This window comes from Momordica charantia (assembly GCF_013281855.1).
Source record: "Momordica charantia cultivar OHB3-1 chromosome 9 unlocalized genomic scaffold, Mcharantia_2.0 BLBB01000009.1, whole genome shotgun sequence".
Lineage (NCBI taxonomy): Eukaryota > Viridiplantae > Streptophyta > Magnoliopsida > Cucurbitales > Cucurbitaceae > Momordica > Momordica charantia.
Window position 1 is genome coordinate 23,347,505 of NW_028275167.1, and position 22,722 is coordinate 23,370,226.

Sequence of the window (22,722 nt, forward strand, 5' to 3'; positions counted from 1 at the left end):
TTTACATTCAGTAAATAAGGTGATCGAGGGTGGGGGGTTAAGTTCAATGTTCAGTTCAATCAATTGTGTTTGTTGGTGACATATCTTTTACATAGTTGCATTTTTCTTCTATGGAGGTTATTGGAGCTGTTTGATTGATTCGAGTTTCAAGTTTAACATTATTGAGGATATGGATATGAATGTTATATACTTTGTCAATGCATTAAAAGCATTTCGCATCCATTGAAGTGAATTTGAATTATTTAGCTAATAGTGGTTGTATTTTACAAGAATTGACTGATCATATATATTATATTAACTGTTGGGTATTTTAATTTAGGTGTTGTAACTATTGATTTTTGGATATGGTGTCTGACTATGCATTCTACTATGTTTAGGCGAGCAAGGAAGGAGAATCTAAGAATGTTGTTCAAAAGTGTTTCAAGTTTCCTGAAAACAGAGCTATATGTTAAGAAAGTCAACAACAGAGGACTCGGTGTCATTGCTCAAGTTTAATCTCTGTGCTACAAGCTTCTTGGAGGCCTTGCTGTCAAGAGGTAAATATGGAAATTATCAATGTGGTGTGTATGTTGTAGTTTCTAGTTTGATTGGACTTTCAATCTTAAGTGTGATAGATATTACATAATGATGATAATATTATAATTAATGTATGCTAATTGTTTAGTTTGATAACTCGATATACTTTATAGTTCATATATAAGTTTATGTAAGCTTGATTCTGGTTAATCAATTCTTCATCATGCACTCAACATTATAGTCGGATATAATTTATATCTACAAATAAGTGTTATCCTACTTAAGTTGTCTTTCGTAATTACTAGAAATGAAACACATAGGTCTATCTTTTTTGTTTTTTCTAAGGGATTTTTTTAACTTTAGGTACCTAGTGGAGTAGTTCCTGTTATACACTGCTTCAATTCTAAGAACTAAATGACCTTATATAGTTTATTATATAGGTCTATCTTAGAATGGTAATTTAAATTGATTATATTTTCTATTAATGTATGTTACAATTGGTGTTTGGCTTAAGTCATGATGACCGTATTGAGCATTTGATTATGGAGGATATTTTATTAGATTGGTTGTTTGTATAGTTTATAACTGATACATAAGTGCTAACGTATATAGTTTATAACTCACATAATCGTACAATATGATCATTTCAATTGATTATATGTTCTTTTAGTTTGTTGTTAGCTTCATGCTTTATGAATGACCACGTAGTATGTTCCATTGTTTTATTGATTTCTTTAATGTTTATGTAGGTATATATTACAACAGTACATTAACATGGTAAAGTTCAAAGGATTACCTAAACCAAAGTAAAGAAGAAGAAGCAATAAGATACTTAACAAATCATCTACCAAGTCCGTTGAGTCTTTGCTTAATAGCTCGAGGGTAAGTGCAAGTGTCCACTGTCACAAGTAATACTATGGAAAATATTTCAAATTCATCTCCACATGGACTAGTTTTCTTTTAAAATGAATCTGTAAACTGTTTAATGAGCAATCACGTTTGAGATAAAAAATTGGTGAAATTGTTTGAACACGAAAAATAATAGAATTTAAAAATTCAACCCCTGCTATTGTTTAGTTCTAAAAAGATTAATTACACCTACCAATTGTGCTTGCTATTCTACTCATTTGATGCAAACTGGTTCAACTTGTATTCCATACCGTTTTTGGTCTATTTAAAAGCTTAGACTAACATTTACACATGTCTATGAAACCCTAGCATCCTAAATAAATCAAACTCCAACTTACGTTTAACGGGTAAGAGAGTCTATGTTTAGGATCTTATTTTAGTTCTTATTTCTAAGTAACTTTCCGTTTTACTTTGATGAAATCCGTTTGACTCTAACATTTTCAGAATTAAATTCAAATTAATATGATTTAACAAGTGACCAACAAGAAAATCAATTGGATAAATTATATCAATCAAGATAAGCAAAAGGAGTGTAATACGTCATGCTCACTGATAGATGTAATTTAAAATAAGATGAACTAAACCATTCGTAGGAGTGTTGAAGAAATAATTTAGCTACTCATTGAAGTAACATAAATGAAATAACAAACGAAGATAACAAAATAATGCATTTTCATTGAAGTTGGAAAGAAAGTACAAGATTAAAACAAATAGAATTGCAATAAAATAAATAAAGAATAATTGTAGAAAATTCAATTGAAGAACAAAACTTAAATACTAGAACAAAAAACTCAAAAACTAAAGTTTGATAACAAAGTAGAAAGGAAGAACAAAAGCATGGAAAATGAAATGTGTTAAGATGATCCTTGGGAGCTGCAATTTATAGGCTTGGGAGAAGTAACAAGTTGAGGAAGTCATGGGAAGTTGGAACCAATTATGTTTGTAGAGATTTGAAGAAGTGAGACCAAATCTTGGACTAATTACTTGGTCAAAAGTAGTTATTCATGTTTTGATAATCTAGGCATCGAATGTGGCTGAAGCATTGTGAAGCTGGATCTTTCAAAATAATATGGTTGGCGGTATTCTGATCATCAATCTTCAATTTCTCTTACAAAGTAAACATATTTACACCAATTAGCTTTCATTTACCTATAACTAAATGTCTAAGTCCTTAATCACAAAATATGCACATTTTTTCCAAGATAGATGCATGATCATACACTTTTCATCCAAAATAACCATCGACTATGCATGCAAATCTATTCCTTTTAGCCTTTAATCAAGGCTTATCAAAGTCGAACAAAGAACCTGTATTTCTTAATCTTAGCTCAGAGGTATACAATATTTTTCTTATATTATTATTAATATTTATAGAGGTTATAAATATATTGTAATTTTTCAATCGGTGTACCTATAGGAGAGCAGTGAGGAAGAAACAATTGAAAAGGATGCTAAGACACTAAAGTCATCCTTTTACAAAAATTTGTTTGGAAATATGCCACAGTATAAGAAGAACAGGCCGATAGTTGATTTACCACAACAAGACGAAGAATTTCCGACTGAAGTTACTTGATGTGAACCGAAAGTGGGGTTTCTAGATGAAGATGAAGTCATTGGAACTCAAATAATTTCTTGTGTGGTAATACATATATATTAAATATTTTTTATTCTTAAAAAAGATACATAATGAATAATGATAGAATATGTTATAATAAGTGTGACGATATTCCTCGTATTGAGGAAATAACAGAAAAAGAAGTAATACTTGATAATGTAAACGATGTTAGAGGGAAAAGGAAAGCAAGAGAAGAATCTGAGATATTAAAGTCTTACTAGTCATTTTTTAAATAGTAGTACGAGATTCCAATTTTCAATCATGCAGGAGGACGAGATTCCAATAATTAAAAGATTGAATAAATTAAAAAGTGGTGTACAAAAAGTAAACAAGGCGTCAAAATTTCAAGGGAAGAAGAAATAAGATAATATAATGAAAGAAGAGGTGATTATGAAATTTTATTTTTGGTAGAACTATATTTTTAGAGATGAGGATTATCTTAATCTTTATTGAATTACAGAAGGTTGGAAAACCTAAACATCCTAATTTTTTTGGACAGAGTCGGGCTGATGTGTATGAGGTATGTAATATATATCCATGAACTATATCATATTTTAAAATATATGATATGCATATAATTACATGAAGATTTAAAATATTTTCAGGATGCTTCATTATTACTTCCAAGGGACAAGTGGTTAAATAGCATGAAACTTCAAATATATTCAAGATTAGAACGGTTGGAGACCATTAAGAACGTTCTGTCAGAAAAATATCTAAGAAAACTTAGAAATACTTTTTTGATAGGTTCTTTGATGTGAAGATTAAAAAATATCCAATCCAACTACTTAGCCATCTAATTAGAAGACAATGTAGTTCTTCCCCGGGAGATGAAATTAATTTGACTTAAAAGAGTTTGAGACTATCACTGGTCTAAAATGTACATAACTACCTTCTGGAATGTCGTTAGTATTGCTTATTTGAGCGTACAAATGCATACCATTACTTTCTTCATGGGAAACCAAATATGCAAAACACGTATCTACCAATATACCACTAATGGTAAATTGGAAGACTAATGCACGACTGAAATGGAAGGATATGGCGATCAAAGTTTTTTAGAATGAAGAGGTACGCTTTTTATTGATTAGCTTTTAGTTCTATTTTCACTTTAGATATTAATGACTATAATATTGTTATGTTAATTTTAATACAATTTGAATTCAAAAATATGTTCGAAGAAGATGAGGATACACTAATTACATGACAAACTATAGTTTTTTAGGAAGGTGAACCGTCAAATAGTAAGTCATCTTGTTTTGATTAAAAGAAAACTATATTCCTGCATTTTTTGAGGAATTTAAAGAGATAGTATTAAATAGTCTTGAGATTATGAATTACAAGATAGATATACTATTCTATGAGATTGATAGTGTTAAACGAATGGTAAATGAGAATATAACTGTTAACAAAAGAAAGGATGGTGACGGTGAGGAGGGTAAGGGTAGAAGGGATAGTAACAATGGTGGTAATGAGGGTGGTGAATGACATGCGGGAAACTTTGAAGAAGATCACTAGAAAGATGATGCATCAAAGGATAGTGAAGAGACTACTATTATTGAGAAAGATGGAGATAATAATAATGTCAGTATCTAAAATAAATGATTGTATTATGCAGTTATAGTCTTAGTATGTTTAATGTTCAGAGTCTTTGGTTGACATATATATAGTTATTTTATATGTTTGGCATTTTGCAAGGAACTCGGAGTTAAAGAAACAGAAGATCTATTGGAGGATGAGTTTATATGCAATAACTTCTTAGATGAGGTTAATAGGATAGAAAAGATTGCTCGACACAAAAAGGTGTGCTCGTTTTTATATTTGTTGTTTATAATAGATTTTGATAATACAATTCTTTAATTCTTTGCTCATCTGAGAGCTATGTTATGCTTCTTGAGTTGATGAAATTCATTTGGACAAAAATTATCTATTTGGGCAGCAAAGAAATATCTGAAAAATCTTATTGTAATAAATTGAATCATGCAAGAGAAGGAGAAAATCAAGCAAAATGATATTATTGTAGAGGATTAAGACATTTACATCCATGCTGTAAGTATTCAAATTAATGGTTGAGGATTTAAAACTTATATTGCTATGATCATGCTACTTCTTAATCAATCTGTGGTATGGTTTATTGAGCATCTGCTAGTGTTTTGTTTGCTCTGTTTAATATATAGGGATATATTTGTCACAACGTCATCTTGACGCGGAGCAGCCAACGTCATCCCCTAAAGGGTTTCTTTTGAGATAAATGTTTGGAATCGCCACCAATCATCCACAAGGTGTGATTGATCACCTAAAAAATAAAAACAGTCTAGGAAAACAGATTTTTGGTTTGGGATTCGGTTGAGTATAGGGAAAGTGTTAGTACTTTACGACACCTGTTCGGAAACGGTACCATATTTTATCATAAATTGTCCTATTATTTTAAAATAAAAAATATATTTTATTTTCCAAAAAAAAATTCTTTTCAAAACTTTTCCTTATTTAAAAAAACATGTATTCCAAAACAAATTTTCCCTTATTTAAAAAAAAACGGGTTCTTTCTAAAAACGTTTTGTTTTTCCTTTTATTCATCTAAACGTATTGCGGGGAGGGAGGTCCCAAAATGTTATTGGTCATGGTTGCATCGAGATGGGTCATCGAAGGCTGTCGCTACCGTGGAGGTCTAGTAGTTCGTGCCACTGGAGTCTAATGGTGTGTGTCGCTACGAGTTTGAGACGTGGAGCGGCCGACTTTCTTCCCGAGAGGAGAAAAATGGCGTCGCCACCAATCTTTATTTATAGGATGTGATTGGTCACCAAAATTCATGGATAAGTTGATCTGCACAAAAAGATTTAGGTTCGGGGGTCTTTTGTGTATGAGGAAGGTATTAGCACCCCACAACACTCGTTCAATGAACGATAATTTATTTTTTATTACTTTCAAGAAAAATGGCTTTCAAAGAAAAAGTATTTTATTTTTATTTTTAAATGTCTCATGCTTTATTGATTCTTATTCTTATGATAAATAAGAAATAAATAATTATGAGTGACTTAAAGTCATTAAGAAAATTTTAATTATTTGAATTTAATTTGACCTCCCAAAATAGATTCATCACCTCAAGAATATTAAGGAATCAACGTTTCGAATTCTCCAATTTTCGTCATAGGACAATTTTTTAGGAAAAACATTAATGGCAAAGATTTGGTTTGTTATTTTTGAAATATCATAAATGCTTTAAAGAGTCTCGAGTTTTTTAGGAGGAAATGCATTTATAAAAAATAGTTTTTTAGTTAAATGTTTTTTTTTTACAAACCAAATTAAATTGTCTTACAAAAAGAAGATTTACAAAAACAAAAAAAGATTTGTTTTTTTACTTTTAAAGAAATATGATATTTATTGCTTAAAATGATTAAAAAAATGTGTAAAGAAAATTCATTCTTTGCAAAATATAGGTATAAACCATATTTGAAATCTATCTATGGAAGAGGCTTATATCCCTATGCATGTGAAAAAAAATTAATTATTACTAAATCACATGATAATAAATGTACTAATAATATAGAAAATATAGTACAACATGATAAATTTGATAAACAAAAAATAAATATTTTAATGCTTTTAATGGAATAGAATTGAAATAAAAACAGTAATACGAAAATGTTTTAACTGCAAAAAGAAAAGAAACAAGTAAAAAGTATATAAATCAATGTCTTTCTATTGTGTAAATGAAAATTTGCATGGCTTACTACTCTAACCATATCTTTCCACAACGATCACATCTAACACGTTTTTTAAATTCTAACACTGACGAAATTCTCAACTTCTTTGGTCTACAAGCAGGACGTTTCACATCTGGTGGAACCATTTTTACACTCTTCACATCTTCTGGGATATTCCAATTTGACTGATGACTTGATGGGTGGATACTTCCACTGCATGTGGAACGTAAATATTTCTTGGAATAATATGAGGTGACCTAACCTTTAGTAGGTAAATGCTTTTGCGTCATTACATTGCAAGCATGAGCACAAGGTGTTTTAACAATATCCCACCAATGACAAGTACAACTTCAATTTGGAAGTATTACCTCTAACTGTTTACTACGATCAATTACTTGATAAATATCGTTATTGACAACAAAAACTTACAAGAATTTGGAAAGAGATTAAACATGAGTTTACATTTTTTTTAAGAGTATAAAATAGATACCATAACTAATTTCATTAAAATAAAAACAATCACTAGTAAAAACTTGTATTAACAAGAACAAATTAATAAATTTAAGGTACAATAGATTGTGATATTTAATTACTTGCATTGTACGACCAGTTGAAATTTGATCTTTTAATTTACTCTCAGCATTTTTCGTGAATTCAGTAATTTGAAAATCAACATCGTTTTTACGTTCATAGAACCACCTCTACAACATCATTCGCACAACTTCTAACATAGAAGTTGTTGGTATTCTCTTGCATCATTCATGACAGCATTTTAAACTTTCTGAAATTGTCGTTGTCATAAAATTGTATCTTGATGAATGGGAATAAACACACGACCATTTAGAACCTATGTCCGACAACTCCTCACATATGCCTCGTACATTAAACTATAATAGGCGGATATTATGTTCAAAATTCTCAATATTGTATGCTTTGGAACATGGGAAGACTAATTTATCATAAACCTTTTCCTTATACTTCAACTTCAAATTCTTGAAGAGGTGGAAAGCGCAAATGCAATGACAAGCATTAATGAAAACCTTATCAACTGATTTGACTATGTTCTTATGCCTATTTGAAACAAATACAAGATCTTGACGAAAACTTATACATCGTTTCAACTGTTCAAAAAACCACTTCCACGAAGCATCGTTTTTAGAATCAACAACAAAAAATGCCAAAGGGAAAATCTGATCATTCACGTCTAACGTGCAAGAGCAATATTTCCATCCAGCGATCGAAGACGATAAAGCCATGAATAAGTACTGAAACCTTTCATGATTGTCAAGTTTAAAATCACAAACTGAACCTACAACATAAGGTATATAATAGATTATATAATATATTACTAATATGGGGAAAAATATTGTAATTAAATGAATAGAATCATACCTAGATTTTTCACCTTAATCATATGATAAAAGGAAGGGATTCATGCATAAGACTCTTAAAGATATCTCCTAATTTCCTTTCCCGTGGATTCTTTTGAATGCTAGGCTTTTTTATAGTTGATACTTATACTAAGTTCTCTATGCACATGGGATATGATATCTTTTACACTCAGCAAATCTATGTTGGTCATGTTAATCCCGCCTTTAATATACTCCTTAATAATAGAAAAAGTTGCTTATGTATGATCATTAAGTACTATTTCAAAATAACATGTATGATATTGGACAAATCTCTTTACTATCCAAATCTCACTCTCTTGATCTCTAAACTTAGAAACATGAAGAAACCATTGGCAGTTGTCCGCCAAGCAGTGTACAATGAGTACTATACGATTTGATTTGACAGTCATGAATTGAAAATTATCTCTTATAGCCACAGACCGCAACGCTTTCTATAAATTATGCTTTCTGCAAAACTTGTCTTTCACATCAATGTGGAACGTTGATATTGGCAACATCAGTCGAGTGATGAAATTTACCAATTGATTATATACCAGTGTCTATCAAACTTGAAGTATTACTAGACATGTGATTTAATACGTTAGAAAGACAATTTCTATGACAACTAAACTACAACATTGAACAGCACCATTAAAAATGATGTTGTACAATCAATGCACATCTTTTTCATATGATATTTTCATGTCCTTCTTAATAAATTGAGTGGATTCAATACATGCAAATACATCAGGATAATCTGAACTTCTTACCAATCTCAATTACTCCATTATCTCTTCCATCAAATTGGCGTATGACATTTCTTGATGTATCATTAGTTCTGAAACTTTATATTCCACATAATTATCTCTATCGTTCCAAAATATACTATGAGACATGCACACGGGAATAGAAGTGCTACCTACATCCCATTTATAAAAGTGCATTTATTTATATAATAATTACCAAAATACAAATTATTGACATTTATAACAAATTATTGTATATAGGTTCTAATAATACATAGTATGAAAGTTATAACATAGGATAAATAATATGTATATATATATAAACTAAAATTAAAATATTGAACATCTTCATATATGAATAATTATTGTTGATATTCTATAGTAATACATGATATGCAAGTTATATCCTACTTTAAAGGCATATATACAGTATGTTAATTATATCACTAATAATAGTTGATTTCAAAAGTACACATAGCATAGACGTTATATAACTATATACAACATTAACATAAAATTAATTAACGAAAAAAATGAACAAAGTTGAATGCATAATAAGAAATATATATATATATCTTATGATGGCCACCCGACCTTAGGAATTAGTAATTCATTTGTGTTTCCCGACACCAAATGTTGTAGGGTCAGGTGGTTTCCCCGTGAGATTAGTCAAGGTGCGCGTAAGCTGGCCCGAACACTTGCAGATATCAAAAATAAGAAATATATATATATTTCTTATTATGCATTTAATTTTGTTCATGTTTTTTCGTTAATTTATTTTATGTTAATTTTGTATATAGGTTATATAACGTATATGCTATGTTGAAATCAATAATATTCAAAATACCCATGTTTCGAATATTGTAATAAAATTGATGCAGTAGGAATTTGAGAAGTCGAATTTGGGGTGAAACAGAACTTTTAATGCCGAAAACTTTAGTTTGCTAGACAGAATTTTGAAGAAAAAAGAATCAATACTAACTGAAAGAGAAAATAGAAATGGTGAGAAGCATGAAAACTCAACTGGCTAGCGAGAAATGAAAACATAGGCAGCAAAAAAAAATAATAATAAATAATGGACAGAAACGAAAAAGAAGATGCGGACAACTCCATTATCATCTTACATCATAGTGCAAGCAAAGTTCCTCTCATAATGCTCTCCGGTAAATATTAAATTGATTGAGCAAAATTTTGAATTTGAAATGTAGTTAAATCTAGCCAAAAATTGGAATGACATCAGGGGTAAATCTTTCTGTAATATATTTTATACTTTAGTATAATATATCAAAGAGAAGGGATTATAAAATAATTGATTTGGGACCCACAATAATTAAAGGTTTAGAAAATCAAATTTGGAACATTAAATCTTTTACATTTAAAAAAAACTAACAATAATAAATATAAATGCCATAAATTAGGGTAAATTTAATATCAATAAAAATTCCTAAATCTATAAATCTAAAAGTGTAAAATTGGAAAACATTAAACATTTGTAAAAGTAAGTTTATAAAACAGTTCGTCCAAGACATTATCTCTTTTTAAAATGTTAGTTTGATTTTTCAAAAGTCCAACATGGTCTAATCTTTTTTCTTTTTCTTTTCTTTTTTTTTTAATAATTTGAATTTCAACCACGTCATGAAGATATAATTACATAAAGAATTTTAATCTTTTCCAATATTTTGTTAAAAACAATATTTTGTATTTTTACTTTTTTTTCATCTTAATCATCATCTACATGAACCTTTTTTTAGGGGGAAAAGTATACAAACAGGACTAAGAAGCACTAAAACAACAATCTGCACGAACAATGTGAGAAATAACGGATGACTCCTCTTCAATCCAAACATTGTCAATTTGCTGCCATAAGGCAAGTTGGACGCGTTGGTGTGTAGCACCATTGCCCTCCCGAGAAGTGAAGCCAAAACGAATGACAGATGAATGAGCACAACATCGATGAAGGTAAAAAAGAAGCACACCCACCTCAGACACGTCATCAGAATCGTGAAGCAGCAACGAGATACACCCTAATGAATCAGATTCCACAGAAATTGGGCTAAAACCCAACTTAACTGTAAGAGATAGCCCCTTATGCTAAATTTTGGAGGAGAGGAAATAGGTAAAATACCTCATACAATTTTATGGATTCAAATCCTCAAATGGGATACAACCCTATCCATCCATTTATAATAGGATGAAGACAACTAAAACAAGTAATATCTAAATCAAATAAATTTAGGTCCCTAAATCAAGGAATTGAAAACCTAAATCATATCCTAAATTATATCCAAGTCATAATTGGATACAAATACAAAAGGAAACCAATCCTAAAATAATTTAGACACATCAAATCATATCCAAACCATCATATCAAATTATATCCTAAATCATATCACCTTAATCGCTAAAGCCTCTACCAAATCCACAGAACCATATGAGGGAAGAAATTTTGTGGCTGGGAGAACGTGTCCCTCAAAATCTCTAATAATGATCCTCAAGCCTGCTTGAGAAGAATTCGACATAAAGAAGGCATTCGTATTTACCTTAAAACTTCCTGCCATGGGAAGCTACCATTTATGAGAAGACTACTTAGGACGAACGGTATTGTAGGCAAAACAAAAGGAAGAAGAAAAGCGGTAAAAAGAAACACAATTCTCAACCCAAGGAGCAAGAGAGTCTGGCTGGAATGCGCCACCATGGCAGACCGGATTACGCATGTTCCATAAATCCCAAGAAAAACAACAAATTCCTAAAAAATCTGAAACAATATGATCCCGCAGATCAGAGAGCAGGAAATAAATATTAGGTACAGGCCTCGAATGAAGGAGATGATCAAATTTAGACTGATGCTAAACTGAATACACAAACCTACAATGCCAAAAAACATAGAAGGGTATCCTCTCCCGAACAACCACACAAAACATAGAAATTCGAAATATTCAAGCCTCGTTTAATCAATGTCACGCATGTCGGAAGTTGATCGAGACATAAATGCCAAAAGAAATTTTTTATCTTACTTGGTAGAGACAATTTCCAAACCTCTTTCCACCATCCCATAATAATATCCAATGACGAGGAAGAAGACCCAGTAGTGCCAAAATTATTCTGAGCAACCATGTCACCACTATTGATAGAAAAGGTATCAGTCTTATCAAAATGTCAGATAAATTGATCGGGGGCATGAATATTATTAAAGGGAAGGCTGAGAATGCAATGGGCTTCCTGAGCAGCAAAATTCTCACGCAAAAGCCGCTCATTCCAATTCCCCGAGACTGTAAAAGATCATATACACGACTCATTGGGGGAGGCGACGAGGAGATTAGACCTAAAGGGAAAAATTATTGGGAAGACAGTTCGAATCATACCCAGAGAAGCCAATTTGTAGAGAGAGGGAGAGAGATGAAGGGAAGAGGGAGAAGATTGAGAGAGAGGGAGAGAATAGGGAATGAGTAGGGGAAGAGAGAGAAAAAGATAGAAAAAATGGAAAAATTATGACACATAATTAAAAAATAATATAAAAATATATATCAACCTCATAAATACCATGTCAGCATTCCGTTAGTTTAACTAATGGAATGTTAATACCAGGGACCTTTTAGAACCATTTTCTAAAGGTTAGGAATCAAAATGTCACTTTTTGAAATTTAGGAACTAAATAGAAACCTACTTTCAAACTCAATGATCAAAAGTATATTTTACCTTTATTTTTATTTTAAAAGTTTATGCATAATTATAATTTTGAAATTTAACTTCTACTAGAGTTTTTTTTTTTTTTTTAATTCATCGGTGTAATATGATTGTTAATCAATTTTCTCTCCTACTAACATCTAATATTATCTTTATTTTTTTTAGTTTTAAAATTTAATAGGACATATTTTAGTAAGTACTAAATAAAAAATTAGTTAAAAAATAATCTTTATTTTTTATAGAAATATTTTCTTTAAAATAAACAAAATTCTTTTAAGCTAATTAATCTTCGAAAAACATCTTTGGACCATTATGTCCCTTTATCAATTTTCAAATTTACTAAACATGTCATTTGTTTGTTTTTAATAACTTTTATTAATAATAATGTGAAAGTTATGAATATGAAGAGCTTGAATATGAAAAGTTTGGTTTATTTATATTTAATAATTTATAATTATATATTTAATTGGAATAATTAATGGAATGTTGGAATCTCATCGGTTTCAATTTATCTATCTCTTGCATGTACATAATCTACTATAATTATTAATTAAATAAACAGATGAATAAATATGGATTCAAATAAGTACAATTAACTTTTAAATGTAAAACATTATGAGTATCTTTTTTAAGCTCATAACGCAATCAGATTACAAATTCAATATAATTTTTATTAAGTTAAATATAATTTTTGAAAATTTAACTTTGAATAAATGAAAATTTAAATATATCATTAAGTTTATTAATGTATGGTACTAAAAAAAATTAATGTATGGAATTTAAAAAGGTTTAATGGAAAAATTATTCTATTTCACTTTTAAATATTCTATCTTTTAATTATATAGCTTTAATCGATACATTTTAAAAGTGTTACAATTTTTAACAATTTTTACACTTTCTATAACTATAAAGTGAAGTTTTCTTCCACCATTATTTCACCATTGAACTTCAAGTTACATTAATATTCTATAAAGTTTGATTATCATACAAATCAACCATTAAATAAATTTGCAAAAACTTACAAATTTCATCAGGAAAAAAAATGGAGCACGATTTTGGCGAGAAAAACCAGACTTTTACAAACTTTTTTTTATCATTAATGACAATTTTTAATTGTCACGAAAGGTTCTAAATTTTTAACTGTCACAAAATGTCATATTTTTCTAAATTATGTATTTGTTTATTTAGTTCAAATTTTTTGTTTTTCTGAGTTCTTCTTCTGTTCTGGGACTATTATGTGATTTTTATGCTTGATTTATTGAGTCTTAATCGATCCAATAGGTTTCAAGGAAAAAAACTCAATAAACATACATTACATAATATAGAAAATCTTGATTAGAATCAATACAACAAAGAGTAGAAATAATAACACTAATTTATAGCATTTTGTAAAAATACTATAAGTTGAACTTTAAAATCACAGGTCAAATATTAGTTGAATTTAGACCACGAGTTATTACCATCGTGGTTGAAAAGCCAACTATACCTCACAATGAACAAAAATTGTGGTACAAATCTTTGTTAATGGTTAAATCACCGATGCAGACTTGTATTTGGTCCAGTTTAATTTTTATTAATTAAAAAAGAGAAAAATAATAAAAATTAATTAAAAATATTCGTGGTTTTTAATAAAAAGATAAATATAAATTTAAAAAGAATGAGAATTTTAAAATTTAATTTCGAATCGATTTTTTAAGGCTGTATCAAAATTTTAATTTTAAAAAGAATGTAAAAATAAAATTTTAAAATAGGGTTTTCAACCCGAATTTCAAATTGGTTTTGATTAATGCCAAATTTAAAATTAAAAATTAAAAAATCAGATTTCATTCTAAACCTATTAAGGCCTCGTTCACTTACCCTCAATCGTAATAAGAATGAATCACAATGAAAATCAATCAGAATGAAATCAATCAGAATCCTAATGTTATTCCTTTGATGTTGTTTACAAAAAATTTTCTAGAATCGTATTAGAATTCATTTTATGTTGTTTACTAAAACTGTATGGAATCAAAATCGGGATAAGATATATAACAATTACTAGTATATCCCTTTCTCATTTTTAGCTAATTACAAATATTGTGCTAAATCTTTTTTAATTACAATAATAATAATTTAAGTTTAATTTATTACTATATTATTGATAGTAAACCTTTTTTATTATAACAATTTATTTAATATTAATAAATAATGAATAATTAAAATAAAATTAGATCAAATTAAATATTTTTTATTAGAACAACCCTAATTCAATATAACATATTATTAAGTTTTATTATTCTAATATTTAAAAATTAAGAATGTCTATTTTAAAAATCTATTGATATTAATTAATATAAATTTATAACACTATATAATAAAATCACATCAACTAATACAAATTGAATTATAAATGGAGAAAAAGAATTATAAAAGTATAACAAAAAATTAATTAAAAATTATATGGGTCTAATTAATAAATGATAGAGAAAAGGTAAAAGTTGTAAATCAATTATAATGTATATGTGAGGCCCACGGAATAAGGAATGAGAATGAGATTGATGGGGTTGCAGAATTACACTTTTTAACGAATGCGATTATAAAGTTTGAAGTGGTTCCACCATTTGATTCCATTCCTATAATTTGGTAAAAATCATCCAAGGGAATGAGAGGGAATGAGGGTTTTCATTACGATTCTTTTATTACGATTGTGGTAGGTAAACCAGACCTAAATTTAATAGTTCACTCAACATCAGGAACCAAGAAAAGTAGATTTTAAATAAGTGGCTAAATTATGCCACACATTTAAAAAAATGTCCGTTTGTTTATAATTTTACAAAAATGGCTAAAGAATATATTTGGAATTTTACATTTTTTAGTTTTTTCTCCACAATTCCCTTCCTATGTTTTTTTGGAATTTACAAGTATTTAACTACCCAACAAACTTGTTCAAATGTTGTTTCCTACCTTCAAGAGATTTTAACTTAATTATTTTAATTCTTTTATTAGGAATTTAAGTTAATTTAAACGTCGTGTTTCACGGTCCCTATCTCATGCTTCTACCATTCTACTGAAGAAACAATGGTGAATGTAGTAATCACAATTTTATATGGTGGTACGTGGAATGAAAAAATGGGTACAACAATTTCAACATCTCTTAGATGTTAGTCTGAAAGGACGGTACGTTGTCATACCTTATCGAAGGCATTAGGAAGAATATTCATTTAACAGACGGGGAAAAAGTTTCATCCATATCGTTAGTCAAGAATGATAGTCACAAGTCTCTTATTATAAGACTAGCTGAAGATAGGGATGTCACATGGTTTTTAACTGTATTGTCGAATGAGTTGGGGACAAAGTACTGCATTGTCGTTGATACTGTGGATAATCGTATTGACTCCATAGATGGAAGTGGTAAACCATGTTGGACGAATGCAAATATCAACATTTACCCTAGCTATGAGAGTTGGACCAAGTGCAGTCTACACTAGATAGCATTGTTGTAGATACTCTCATTGACCCAAAAAATGTAAGTGAGACATCAGTACAGACATCCTACCATAAATGCAAGGAACTCATACTAATGGATCCGAGTCAAATTCATGGTTTCCCTTCCAACTTTATACTGAAAAAGGATTGTGCTTTTCTTAGCAAGGAAGAATTGAAGGAGACAGTTTACTCTGTAGCCTTAAAGGATAGTTTTTAGTTCAAAACAGTAAAATCCAACAAAAAACAGTTGGTATTAAAGTGGTAGACGAAACATGCAATTAGTACCTCCGCCCTTCTCGTTACTTAGATGGTAAAATATGAGTTATTAGGAAATTTGTGGAGGAACATAGTTGTTCTATTGATGTTGTAAAGAATGATCATAGGCAGGCAACCTCAATGATGGTTAGTATGCGAAAACAATCATGGACATGAAAAGTAGCTGTAGTCTTCGGGACATTATTAAGTACACTCGAAAGAACCATGATGTTAATATTAGTTATTACAAAGCTTGGAGAGGAAAAAAGAAGGCATTGGAATCAATTATGGGGTCAGTCGAAGAGTCGTACGCGCTCATTCCGTCGTTTGCATTAAAGTTGATCGAGAAAAATCCAGGTAATGTATATATATTTATTGATACCGTAGGCCTGTTGTATATATGTATACGTACCAAACGTTATCATTACCGTATATTTTTTTAATTGATTCTTCAATTTGGGTGTGTGTGTATGTTTACCAATAATTATCATGCAGGGACGTATACAGCTCATGAGGTCGACGCTACAGGCATATTCAAATATTTCTTTTGAGTTTGTCTGCTTTAATAGAAGGATGAAAATACTGCTTTCCTGTTAAAACGTGTTGAGGAGAAGTGTTGGGGCGCGTGAAGTCAAACCCTCACATGTTGAAATCAAAATAAAGGTAAGTTACCTATTTTAGATAGGTTATTCCTTAATTATATTTACTCTCCTATTTGAAAAATTCCTATATTAGATGGTAAATTTCAAAATCTACCCCAATACAGTTTTACCATTTTTTAAAATCTATTTTCAAATTCTAATTAGTAATTTTAAATCATATTTAAGATAATTATTTTAATTTCATTTATTTTTGTTGGATACCATTAATTAGGTGGATTGTTTTTGGTATTAGTAAAAATAGAAATCCCTAAAATTATGCATATATATTTAATTGGTTGCAATGATATATTTGTGAAAATATTTTCTTAATATTTAAAAAAGAGAATTATTTATGTTGTAAAATTGAGGAACGAAACGAGGCAACGTCGGGGAAATAAAATAAACAAAACAATTCAAATAATAAAGAAATTTCAAAATTCCAAATGGCATTTCCCACCAATTTTCAAACTTGATTTCCCACCAAATTTCTCATTAATTTCTCACAAATTCTCACCACTAATTTCTCACAAATTCTCACTACTAATTGAGCACCACATTGACCTTATTTATAGGCCATGGATAAGCATGTGGTGTGATTTACATGACACTAATAATGTCTAAAATTGAGACACATAGGACATTTATGATTTCAACCCATGGTCCATGGATAATGGAACATATGAGGTTTATAAATAAAAGACACATAGAGAACATATGGAGCATGGATTTTGAGACACCTCAAAATTGGACACTAAGCAAGGGTTATTGGGCATCTATTTAATTAAAAATTCATAATACTCCCCCTTAGATTCCCATTGTATATATGAAATATGTCTCGTTAAAACCTTACTAGGGAAAAACCCAATGGAAAAAAAAATCCTAGTGAAGGAAAAAGAGTACATATTTCACATAATCTAATAAACCCAAAAATAATACAATATATTTAACTCCCCTCATGGAAACATCACTTGAGATCTTTGAGTCGTCGTATTCCAATGTCGCGCACCAATGTTTCAAAGGGTTTTGTAGGTAATGCCTTTGTGAATATATCTGCCAAGTTATCTTTCGAACAAATTTGTTGAACAGTGATAGTACCATTCTTTTCAAGATCATGAGTATAGAAAAGTTTTGGTGAAATATGTTTTGTTCTATCTCCTTTAATATATCCTCCTTTGATTTGAGCTATACATGATGTGTTATCTTCGTAAAGTATCGTTGGAAGATTTTTACTAGATGATAGACCACATGTTTCACGAATGTGTTGAGTCATTGATCTTAACTATACACATTCTCGACTAGCTTCATGAATTGCAAGAATTTCAGCATGATTTGAGGAGGTGGCTGTTATGGTTTGTTTTACTGATCGCCATGATATAGCAGTTCCTCCACATGTGAACAAATAACCGGTTTGAGATCTAGCTTTATGTGGATCAGATAAATATCCAGAATCTGCGTATCCAACTAGATCAAAATTTGATTTGTTTAAATAAAAAAAACTCATATCAGTCGTTCCTCGAAGATAGCGAAATATATGCTTAATCCCATTCCAATGTCTTTTTGTAGGATAAGCACTATATCTAGCTAATAAATTAACTGAAAATGCTATATCTGGTCTTGTGTTATTGGCCAGATACATAAGCGCACCAATTGCACTAAGATATGATACTTCAGGACCAAGAAGCTCTTCATTATCTTCTCGAGGTCTAAATATATCTTTTTTCACATTAGGTGAGCGAACTTCCATTGGAATATTTAATGAGTGCGCTTTATCCGTATAAAATCTTTTCAAAATTTTCTCTGTATAAGTTGACTGATGTACAAATATTTCATCTGCTAAATGCTCAATTTGTAGGCCAAGACAAAATTTTGTTTTCCCGAGATCTTTCATCTCAAATTCTTTCTTAAGATACTCTATTGGCTTTGAAAGTTCTTCAGGAGTTCCAATTAGATTCAAATCATCAACATATACAGTTATAATGGCAAATCCCGACTGTGATTTCTTTATAAAAACACAAGGACATATTGGATTATTCTTATATCCTTCTTCCAACAAATATCCACTTAGACGATTGTACCACATCCGTCCTGATTGTTTTAATCCATATAATGATCTCTGTAACTTTATGGAATACAATTCCCGAGCATTAGAACTGGGTACTTTAAATCCTTCAGGAATTTTCATATAAATATCATTATCAAGAGTTCCATATAAATATGCAGTGACTACATCCATAAGATGCATGTCAAGACTTTCAAACACAGTCATGCCAATTAAATATCTTAGTGTAATCGCATCCACCACAGGAGAATATGTCTCCTCATAATCAATACCGGGTCTTTGTGAAAAACCTTGTGCAACCAATCTTGCCTTATATCTTGTGATTTCATTGTTTTTCTTTTCCTTACGAATACCCATTTGTATCCCACAGGCTTAACATTTTTCGGTGTTCGGACTACTGGTCCAAAAACTTGACGTTTTGAAAGTGAGTTAAGTTCTGCCTGGATTGCTTCTTTCCATTTAAGCCAATCTTTTCTCTATTGACATTCTTTCATAGATTTTGGTTCACAATCATCACTTTCAGATAAAATGTCAATAGCAACATTATAAGCAAAAATATCATTAATAACTACATTAGTTTGGTTCCATCGTTTTCCAGTCATAACGTAATTCATTGAAATCTCATTATTATCTTCAGGTACTTGACTTTCCTCAATATCTTTATGAGTAGTCATGTTTAGGATTTCTTCTAGAATATCCTCAATCTCAATTGTGTCATTTTGATTATTGACTATTTTTCTTTTCTGAGGATTTTTATCTTTGGAACCGATTGGTCTACCACGCTTATAGCGTGTTGCAGATTCATTAATGATAACTTTCTGTATTGGGATGTCAATTTTCGATGGAACATTCGCAGTTGGTATATGTGACTTGGTCACTTTCTTGGCATCAATAAATGCATCTGGTAATTGATTTGCTATATTTTGCAAATGAATTATTTTCTGAACTTCAAGTTCACATTGATCTGTAAGGGGATCGAAATGAGACAATAACGATGCATTCCATGTAATTTCTTTTTCCAACTTCATTATTCCTCCCCCTAATGTTGGAAAATTTGTCTCATTAAAATGACAATCAGCAAATCGTGCAGTAAATACATCACCCGCCAAGGGTTCAAGATATTTAATAATTGATGGGGAATCAAATCCAACATATATTCCTAGCCTCCTTTGAGGACCCATCTTAGTACGTTGTGGTGGAGCAATTGGAACATATACTGCACATCCAAAAATTCTCAGATGGGAAATATTTGGCTCTTAGCCATAAGCTAATTGTAACGGGGAATATTTATGATAAGATGTTGGTCTAATGCGTACGAGCGACGCTGCATGTAAAATAACATGTCCCCATACAGATGTAGGGAGCTTAGCTCTCATAAGTAATGGTCTAGCAATTAACTGCAATCGTTTTATGAATGATTCTGCTAAACCATTTTGTGTATGAACATGAGCTACAGGATGTTCAACATTTATCTCAATTGCTAGACAGTAATTATTAAATGATTGGGATGTAAATTCACCAGCATTATCAAGACGAATACTTTTAATTGTATAATCAGGAAATTGTGCTCGTAACTTTATTATTTGAGCAAGTAGTCTTGCAAATGCAAGGTTTCGACTTGATAATAAGCATACATGTGACCATCTACTTGATGCGTCTATTAACACCATAAAATATCTGAAAGGACCGCTTGGTGGATTAATAGGTCCACATATATCACCATGAATTCGTTCTAAAAATGTAGGTGATTCAGTCCCTACTTTAAATAGTGATGGTCTAATGATCAATTTGTCTTGAGAGCAAGCATCACATGATAATTCATTAGATTGAAGAATCTTTTGGTTCTTTAATGGATGTCCATGTGAATTTTCAATGATTCTTCTCATCATTATGGACCTAGTATGACCTAATCGGTCATGCCAAATGGTAAATATATCTGGATTTATGAACTTCAAGTTCGTAGTTGCATATGTTTCCATTACTCGTATATGAGTATAATATAATCCAGAAGATAAAGCAGGCAACTTTTCAAGTATACATTTGTTATGTGAGACAATAGATATAATATAGAGATATTCTATATTATTCTTGTTATCAGTCTCAATATGATAACCATTGCAACGTATATCTTTAAAACTCAGTAGATTTCTCTTTGATTGACTAGAGAACAATACATTGTCAATTGTAAATTTTGTTCCTCTAGGCAAAATTATGTCTGCTTTTCCAAAACCTTCAATCAAGTTTGCAGAACCTGATATAGTATTGAATTTTGCTTTCAGCATTGTCAATTTAGAAAAATATTGTCTACTTTTCAGTATTGTGTGCGTAGTCGCACTGTCTGCCAGACATAGATCACCATTGCTCATTTTCGAGTCATCCAATATATGAAAACTGTCCATGCTTCTAAACAAAATAATTACAATAAGAAGAAGGAAGAAGAAAAAAACTTGAAATACAAAACATACATAAAAGATATAAAAAAACATTAGTTCTAAATATTCTCAAAATCAAAAGAAGCACTTGCTATTCCATCCATTGTGCTCACTGTGCCAATTTGTTCTCCAGGAGATTCAAGAAAGTCAGCCACATCCAAACTTGTAATATTGGCAGTGTCAAAGATATCACCATCCTGGTAGCCAAGATTTGCTTCCACATTTTTTCTTTTTTCTTTCAAGGAAGCTTGATAAAGATTCACTAAGTGTTTCGATGTACGACAAATATGTGCCCAATGTCCAGTCATACCGCATCGGAAGCACTTATTTTCAACACTTCTGGAATTCTGATCTTGTGGAGCTTTTTCTTTATGATCAACATTTCGTGTGGTTCTTTTAAAATTTGGACGATTATAACGCCCACCACGAAATGAAAAATTATTTCTTCCTCTGCCACGGTCACGCCCTCGACCTCGACCACGATTATTGAAATTTACAGTATTCGCCTCTGGGAATGGCGTTTCTCCCGTTGGTCGAGATTCATGATTTTTCATCAATAGCTCATTATTTTGCTCAGCAACCAGAAGGCATTATATGAGCTCAGAATATTTCTTAAAACCTTTCTCTCAATATTGTTGTTGCAAGAGTATATTCGAGACATGGAAGGTTGAGTATGTCTTTTCTAGCATATCATTATCAGTAATTTTTTCTCCACATAACTTCAATTTCGAACTGATTTTGAATAGTGCAGAATTATAATCACTTACTGATTTGAAGTCTTGGAGCCTCAAATGCATCCATTCATAACTGTTTTTTGATGATCATATCTTTCTTTCAAATTTTGCCATAAGGCAAGGGGGTCTTTTATTGTCAGATACTCCATTTTCAACCCCTCATGAAGATGGTGACGAAGGAAAATTATGGCTTTTGCCTTTTCCTGACTTGTGGTTGTATTTCCTTCTTTGATGGTTTCTCCCAAGTTCATGGCATCAAGACGGATTTCAGCATTTAGTACCCATGACAAATAATTATTTCCATTGATATCAAGAGTGACAAATTCTAATTTGGTTAAATTTGTCATGGTGACACTATCTCAAAAAAAACTCAAATTAGGGATTTAACATATGAAAACAACATATTACTTGAAAAATAAAAATTAAATTACCTACCTTCGGAACCTACCTTCAACAGGGGAAATGACAAAGGCTCGTGCTGATAACGTGTTGTAAAATTGAGGAACGAAACGAGGCAACGTCGGGGAAATAAAATAAACAAAACAATTCAAATAATAAAGAAATTTCAAAA